The 8,544-nt window shown below is 37.9% G+C and overlaps 1 non-coding gene across 1 annotated transcript; it reads left to right on the top strand.

Annotated features, from left to right (window-relative positions):
- Window positions 1-2,589: 2,589 nt before the first annotated feature.
- LOC120256424 lies at window positions 2,590-2,695 on the top strand. The gene has a single exon (XR_005535297.1). It is a non-coding gene; the product is annotated as a small nucleolar RNA R71 (small nucleolar RNA).
- Window positions 2,696-8,544: the final 5,849 nt, after the last annotated feature.

Below are 8,544 nucleotides of genomic sequence, written 5' to 3'. Positions count from 1 at the left end.
ATATATAGCAAAATTAATAATGCAAACAAATTATCATGTTATTATGTTATTTTATTTGCCTATAAATTTTTGAAATAATTTGGTAAAAAAGAAGTTTTTTTAATAAATTTCCTATTTGATAACATTTATTATTCATAACATGTATATTAAATTTGTGAAATAAAAACCATATATTTAGTAAGAGAAACACATGGCCGTGTAAAAATTACCCACGAGCGTGTGACCATCACAAGGTCATTCATTGGGTCTGACACATGCCCCTGTGTTCTCTCGGGATGAGCTCTGAACGAAAACACACGCCCGTGTAGAAATTTCACACGGCTGTGTGTCTTCTCTGGATGACTTAGAAAAAATTACAGACTCTGCAGAAAAATTTCTGCACAATTACACACACTCAGAGCCTGCCTATACTATGAAAAACTGAAAAGAGAATCATGGAGAACATGCTCAAATGACTAAGAAACTTCGCCAATCACAATTAAGCATACTAAAACCCAACAATCCACGAGAAAAACACAGCAAAAGCATGTAAAAGATTAAGACACCAACACTAAAGCTCTTATTCATGCAAGTACTAAACTAAAACCTTGAAAAATAGTAAAAACTTGGGTTGTCTCCCAAGAAGCGCTTGTTTAATGTCACTAATCTTGATGTACCTCTTCTTACCTGATGGGGGCTCATAAATGAAGGTTTCCCTCTTATGGACAACTTGAAAGCATGATGAACATAATCTTTTCAAGGTAAAGGGGGAGTTATCGAGCTTGGTACCACACAAGGGTTCGTCACCCTTACTCCGTGCTTGCACATCCCCATTAGCTTTGGGGAGCTTCTTGTGACGTCTCCTTGCTCGCTTCATCTTTTGGCTCATCCTCTTCATGATCCCTGGAGTAGGTTGCATCTTATCCTCTAGACCAAGTGATAAGACTTCTTCGTTCTCCACTTCTTGATCTAGCACCCCTTCATACGGGTTCGGACACATCATTTCCTGCACGTATTCATCAATTAACTCATCAGTATTGTCAAGAAAGTAAAGAGTATCATCAAAATCAAGAGAATGTCGCATGGCTTCGATGAGGCGGTATGTTAACTTGTCATCACCAACTCGTAAAGTCAACTCCCCACCATCCATGTCAATGAGGGCCTTGGAAGTGCACAAGAACGGCCTCCCAAGTATTAGCAGAACTTCAACATCCTCATCAACATCCAACACTATAAAGTCTACAGGAAATATATACTTATCAACTTTCACAAGTACATCTTCAATGATACCCCTCGGATGCCTAACTGTTCGATCCGCTAATTGATGTGTCATTCCAGTGGGTCTAGGCTCTCCCAAGCCTAGCTTTTGAGAGAAAGTATAAGGTATGACGTTGATGCTAGCCCTTGAATCCACCAATGCCTTTTCTTCACCCAAATTACCAATGTTGCATGGAATGACAAAGCTTCCGGGGTCCTTTTTCTTGTTTGTCATATTCTTTTGTAACACCGCCGAACATGAAGCATCTAGAATAACAGATGCACTCTCCTCCAACTTCCTTTTGTTAGTTAAGAGGTCCTTTAGAAACTTTGCATAACGAGACATTTGAGACAATGCCTCAACAAATTTAATGTTGATGTACAACTGCTTGAATAGACCCAAGAACTTCTTGTATTGCTCATCATTTTGGTCATTCTTTAACCTTGAAGGGTAAGGGATTCTTGGCTTGTAAGGTGGGGGTGCCATCTCTTTCTCTTTGTTGGCTCTCTCCTCAACCTCCACAACCTCGGATGCTTCAACATCGGTCTTTTTCACTCAGGAGCCTACCCTCAAATTCATGACCACTTTTCAAATTAATCGCCTTCACATGTTCTCTTGGGTTTGTCTCCGTGTTGCTAGGCAAACTCCCTTGAGGTCTCTCTGATAATAACTTCACAATTTACCCCACTTGATTCTGTAAGTTGTGCAATGATGTAGTGTGGTTGGGAAGTGTGGCTTCAACCGATTGAAATCTCGTATCCGATGATTGAATAAACTTGGTCAAAGCTTTCTCTAAATTGGCCATCCGGTTTTCCAACCCTAAAACTTGATTCTCCATGTTAGGGGCTTCTTGTTGGAAACTCGGTGGTGCCATGGTCTTCTATTGCCCTTGATTACTCCAAGAAAGGTTAAGGTGGCTCCTCCACCATGGATTGTAGGTATTGCTATACAGATTTCCTTGACCTCTCATTGTATTACCCACAAAGTCAACCTGTTCCACTGAGAATGTACCACCAATAGAAATCGGGCAATCAGATGGAGCATGTCCTTCCCACAGGCAGTGCAACTCATTACGGTCGCCACTCTAGGAGAAGTTAGAGTATTTAACTTCTTGCTCAATGACTTAACTTTGGCCACCAATGAGGTAACTACATCAATCTTATGAAGTCCAGCTATCTTCTTTCTGTCCCTTGTATTCCATAAATAACTGTTCATAGACATTTCTTCGATGAGATATCGAGCTTCTGCAGGAGTCTTGCTCCCTAAGGTACCTCCTGCTGCAGCATCAAGTACCTGCTTCGTGCTTGGGTTCAACTTACTATAGAATGTTTGAATAGTCATCCACTCGAGGAACGCATATTGAGGACATTTCTACAGGAGCTCCTTGAACCTATCCCATGTCTCAAAAAGAGACTCAAATTCCGTTTGCACAAAAGAGGATATTTCATTCCTAAGCTTTGCGGATTTTTTGGGAAGGAAATATCGGGCAAGAAAAGCTTCTACCATCTCCTCCCATGTAGTGATCGATGCTCTAGGTAATGAATGTAGCCATTGCTTCGATCTTCCTTTCAAGGAAAATGGGAAGGCCCTCAACTTGATAGCATCAACCGTAACACCATTAATCTTGAGCATGTTTCACACCTCCAAGAAGTTCTCTATCTGATTGTTTGGATCTTTATCGACCAAACCATTAAACTGCCGACTGCTGTAACATCTGGATGAAGACTGACTTGAGCTCAAAACTCTGAGCCGTAATCGGTGGCCGTACAATACTGGACTACGTGCCAAGAACTGCTGGTCTGCCATAATCTGAGAGTTTCCTCTGCTACTCATTTTGTTCTGCCATATTATCAGACCCTTCAACTTCTATTTAAGCTTGCTTAGACTGTTCTTGCTCAGGTTCTTTTCCCCTTCTATGAATTCTTCGTCCAATGTCCGGATCTTCTTCAACCAATGTCGAAGGGTTTCCTTGGGTCATAACCTGGAGCTGCAACCAAAGAAAGGAAAACAAATTAGAATGATGGAAGAATAAGAAAGTAAAAATAAAACAAGTGATGAATAGCTAAAATAGCAAAGTACAAAGTGTATCCAAAATGTCTATTCCCCGCCAACGGTGCCAAAAACTTGACACAACCCTTGCGAGTACATACCGCAAGTGCACGGATTTTTGAAGTAATAAAGTACCCTAGTAAGTGGGTAGTCATATCCAGAGGGAATAGTGATCATAAACATAAGAATTTCTATTTAACTATGGTGTTTATGATTTAAAGTGGTGTGAATAATATCGATGCAAATACAAATAAAAAGAACAAGAAGGAGATGCAGTAAAATGATAGGAGAGGCAATCGATAGAAAATGGGGCACCCGGACATTGCTCATCCTAGGATTATTGTTTCAAGTGCAAGACCAATCATTATATCTCCTAACTGATGTTTAATGAGTCGTGGAAATCCTTTAACACACAGTCCCAAATCTAAGGTCAACCGTGACTAACCCTACACTATGCCTCAGCGGAAAGGAATGCTCTCGACATCTCACACTGCGCAAGGTTGCATTAAGCTATAGGGACTCCAAGTGATAAACCCTATTCACTAATCTAGATCTAACCCTTTTGTTCAGGCGAAAAACCCCTAGTCACAATTAAGGCCCACCACTAAGGATTACTTCAACGCTTCACTCTGTTGCTTGCGCAACTAAGCCCCAGCGGAGTTCCTCTCTAAGCACTACACTCTATTGTGACCACAAAGAACTCTTGGAACATGGAGGTAGGATGAATCGCACCGGAAGGGAAAGGGTACGTTCCGCTACCTCTCGACTCACTCTCTCAACCCTCTCCAATCTAGCTTGTCTAACCCTCACGGTGTGTCACTCATCTACAAAGATTACCAAGATGGATTCTCAACCCTAGTGTCACTCTAAGGGAAAATCACTTCAACAAGCATTCAAGATTGGAACTCAATTAGAACACTAATTAAAGAAAACATAATGAAAGGTTAATGAAACAAAATCATCCTAAGGTTTACAAGTCCAAGCATCCACTAAGGGTTTAGCTCTCCATAGAGCAAGATACAATTAATAATGAAATCGAAAGTAAAAACATGCAATCCATAAGTAAAACCCCATTGTAGTCCGTATCGATGGTTTTGTGGAGTAACCTCATCTTCTCCAAAGATTCTCTCGTCAAGCCTAGGGCACAACTCGCCGAATCGATGTCGACGAAAACTCACCCCAATAACTATCTTCCGAAGGAACACGGTGTTGAAGGCCGTAGAACCACTCCAAAAACCTTGTCAAAGCCTCTCCAAACCCTAGCCGCGAGCGCCTCCAAAGTTAGGGAAAAGATGGGAAAAAGATTAGAAAAAGATTGCTCAAAACGCCTCAAGTCGCGACTTAAATAGGGCTGAAATCGGGTATCCACACGGGCATGTGGAACATCCACATGCCCGTGTGAATCTCCAGGAATCTAATTTTCAGCGTGCTATGAACAGTAACTGCTACTATGATTTGCTATAGTACTTTACTATAGTAAACTGCTATAATACTTTGCCAAAATGCTCCCGAATCCACACTTTTCATCGAGGCCACATGAATGAGCACACATCCATGCGGTAGATCGCGTTGTGTCTTTAATAAAATCACATTCAAGGAAGATCTTACTGTGTTGCACAAGTCAGAACACATAAGCGTGACTGCCTTTGTACCTCTCCAATTTGCATGTTCACTCAAGCACGATGGAGGTTATCACACACTCACATTTCTTTGAGCACAATTTGTGTCTTCACTTTTAGTCACTCCAATATTTCATCAACAAATTGCATCCATGATCTACTTTTGGTTTCTTTCTTTCATAATTGTCTCCACAACTCTACATGCCCAAAAGAACACAAATACACATGTATAAGCATAAAATCTAAGAAAATTAATGCTCAATGTAAGAAAAAAGTACTTCGCATTACTAATACACAAGCACTTATCATCCTATCAAAGCTTTTCCTCTGCACATAATCATAAAATTGGTGAATTACTGTGCATGTTACTAGTCAAAGCTTTTGTATTCCAATTTGTTATTCTAAATAAATACAAACAACTATGAAATAATCCTAAATCAACTTTTCACAAACCATAAAAAAATAATAAGAAAACTTACTTTAAGACAGTCATTAAGAGCTGAAATTCTTTAGAAAATCAATAAAGCTATTTGACTATCTTTTGTGAAGAGATGGCTTCCTCAAGTGGAACAGTTCAACTTGTTTTTTTGTCATTCATTAATCTATCAAAGACCATTTCCACGTCCATATCATCATATCCTTCCATGTCGCATAGCGCTTCTAATAATTTTTCCTTCCATGTTTTCTTCCTTGCCTGATCAATTGACGCCGGCAATGCACCCAATCTATCCCCAACTTACTCCATAGCAACATTTTCACCGATGTTCCTTATTGTGTGACTAGTCCTCGTGCCAGTCTTGCTTGCAGATGACCTCAATGCTTCATGTCTTTTGCTATTTGCCTCAAAAGCTTCATTTTCCATTGACTCATTAGATGGAGGCACATTGTTGTCTTTAGGGTTTGTATCACTAAATTGGTCATAGATTGAATGCGCATGATCACCGGTGGTATGATCATTATTATTCATGTGCGTATGCATGTATTTATGTATGCAGTTTTCTTATCACATATGTTAGTCTGAAATATTGTGTGTTTGGCATAGATATATACACATGATTTGATAAAGAATGTGTATAGATATATATATATATATATATGAACTGTGACAGGTGTATAATATATACATACATATATATCATGGTACAATACAATGTAGATAAATTATTACTTGTATCAATAATGCTGACATGGCTTGGTCGGCCATTTAATAATTTAGTATTGGGGGCCACCAACAAGTCCTCTTATTACTCTTTTATCTCCCATGATTGTGGAGAAAAATTTAAATTTACATTCAAATTAAAAGAGGAAACCCATAAATACATTCACAAACAGTTATAAGCCAAACCACAAGAAAATGGCTTCCACCCGTGCCTTAAGATAGATTTAAAATGAAAACATTTAGATTTCTGGACAATTGCCTTAGCACCATATAAACAATAACAAAAGATAGGGTAACAAAAACAGTCTCACAATTAAAATCAAACATGCAAATGACCTCCTGAGGTACAGCAGACTAACGAGAAAAGGTAGAGGGAAGTAGGAAGCTTGTTCTACAAAGTAGGGACAGTTGCAACTCCTTATATATCCAAAACAACTGAGATCTAACCCTCCACCTTCTTGCAAGCTAACAATGAATAAAAGTCGATCAATAACTTAGACGTCCTACTCAACAACCTTTCTACTATCAAGAACTTCACTGGCTAACAAACCCGGTTTTACATGGTACTTTTACATACAAGATTCTTCACAAGCATAAAAATGTTTGATTGTAAATAAACAAGTTTATAAACTCATTGAATAAGTAACTGCAACATTACAAACTGATAATATACTTTCATTCCACATTCTGTCAATTAAAATTGATATTCATGGTTTGGTTATCCCACAACAAGCAGAACTATCACAATCCAGAGATCTACTAGACAAGTTCTAATGGCAAACAAAATCCTAATTAAAGAATAAACTATCACCAAATCCAATGACAAACAAAGCATGAGTTCTACACAGATGATCAGTAACACATTAAACCATACAACTTTGTTAAGTTTTATTAATAAACAAAGCATGAAAATTCATGTCTCAAAGTCTACTGGATAGTATTTCTTTGTAGATGTTTACTGATAAAATCAGTACAAAATTTAGTGGAGCTCTGATTATAATTAAAGAATGCAGAACTGTAATTCAAATATCAAAGTCAGTATTTTTTTCAGAAAGGATCAGTGGATAACTAATGTGATTCTTATCCAATATAGTAAACTTCCTATGTTAAACAAAACACAAAAAATTTGTAGTCAAAATTGATCATTGATACCTTTACAATCCAATTCAACAAAGTTCCAGGGATTCTCAAAGCATGCAGAATTACACCTCAAAGTGAACAGATACTATATTTAAAAAATGATCACTCACACAGTTGCACAAATTGTAATTCAATGTTCACGGACTAAATGTTGCTCAGATGATAAACTAATAAAATTACTGCCATTTAGTTAAGCTCATAATCAAAGCATAAAAAATATAATTCGTAGTCCACATGTGATCACAAATATAATCACTACTCTATCTAGAAGAAAATAGTTTTAATTACTATTTTAGTCCCTACAATTTTATCTCTCTATCTTTTTAGTCTTTACACTCAAGAGTCCACCCTTTTAGTGCCTGTACTTTTGAAAATAAGTAAAAGTAGTCCAACCCGTTACTCTCCGTCAGCTTTCCCGTCTATTTCATCCTACGTGGCTTTTAAGAATATAATATTATTAAATAATGTAGAAAAAATAATAATAAATAAAAAACGAATAAATCTTGGTTTCGAATCCAAACAAAGAATTTGAATTGAAACCCCGCCAACCCTCTTTTCTCTGTTTTTCCTCGCGTCTCCCTAACAACATCAAATTGAATGACCCATCGATCTCCTCCACCACCGGGACCAGCGATACTTCAAAGAATAACAAGGTCATAAAAAAATACATGAAAAAAACAATGAATATCTAACAAATCACAACATACCTTTAATGTTGTTTCAACAATAGATTTAAAAAATTTGCATAAGTTACAGATCAACAAAGCTTTTTACCAAAACTTCCAAAATTTACAAAATATTCAAAGAAATTGTGATCACAAATTAGGTAATTGACTTGCTCCTTCCTTGTGGATGAAATCAAGATTGAATACATTTTCTACATATAGGGCTTGGGGGCTCCTCAATTATTGAAATGGGGAGATTGCTCAATAGCTCCAATAAGAGTGCAACCATTGCAGATGATGGATAAGAAGGCAACACCAGCAAAAGAAAGGATTGGCGGTCACGATGACCATTGTGGGTATAGAGAGGAAAGAAAAGGGACCGGCGATCATGATTACCATTGCGAGCGGAGGAGGGAACCGACAATCACGATGACCGTTGCGGGCATAGAGAGGGAAAAGAAGGGGCCGACAGTCATGACAACCATATAAGATTTAGTTTTTTTGATTATTTTTTTCCACATTATTAAATAATATTATATTCAGGAAAAGTCACATAGGATGAAATAGACGTCAAAGCTGTCGGTGAGTAACTAGTTGGACTATTTTTACTAGTTTTAAAAAGCATAGTGACTAAAAGGGTGGAATCTTGAGTGTAAGGACTCAAAAGGTAGAGAG

This window comes from Dioscorea cayenensis, unplaced genomic scaffold (genome assembly GCF_009730915.1).
Source record: "Dioscorea cayenensis subsp. rotundata cultivar TDr96_F1 unplaced genomic scaffold, TDr96_F1_v2_PseudoChromosome.rev07_lg8_w22 25.fasta BLBR01001437.1, whole genome shotgun sequence".
Taxonomy (NCBI): domain Eukaryota; kingdom Viridiplantae; phylum Streptophyta; class Magnoliopsida; order Dioscoreales; family Dioscoreaceae; genus Dioscorea; species Dioscorea cayenensis.
The sequence above is the reverse complement of the archived record's forward strand: the minus strand, read 5'-3'. Positions and strand labels throughout refer to the sequence as shown.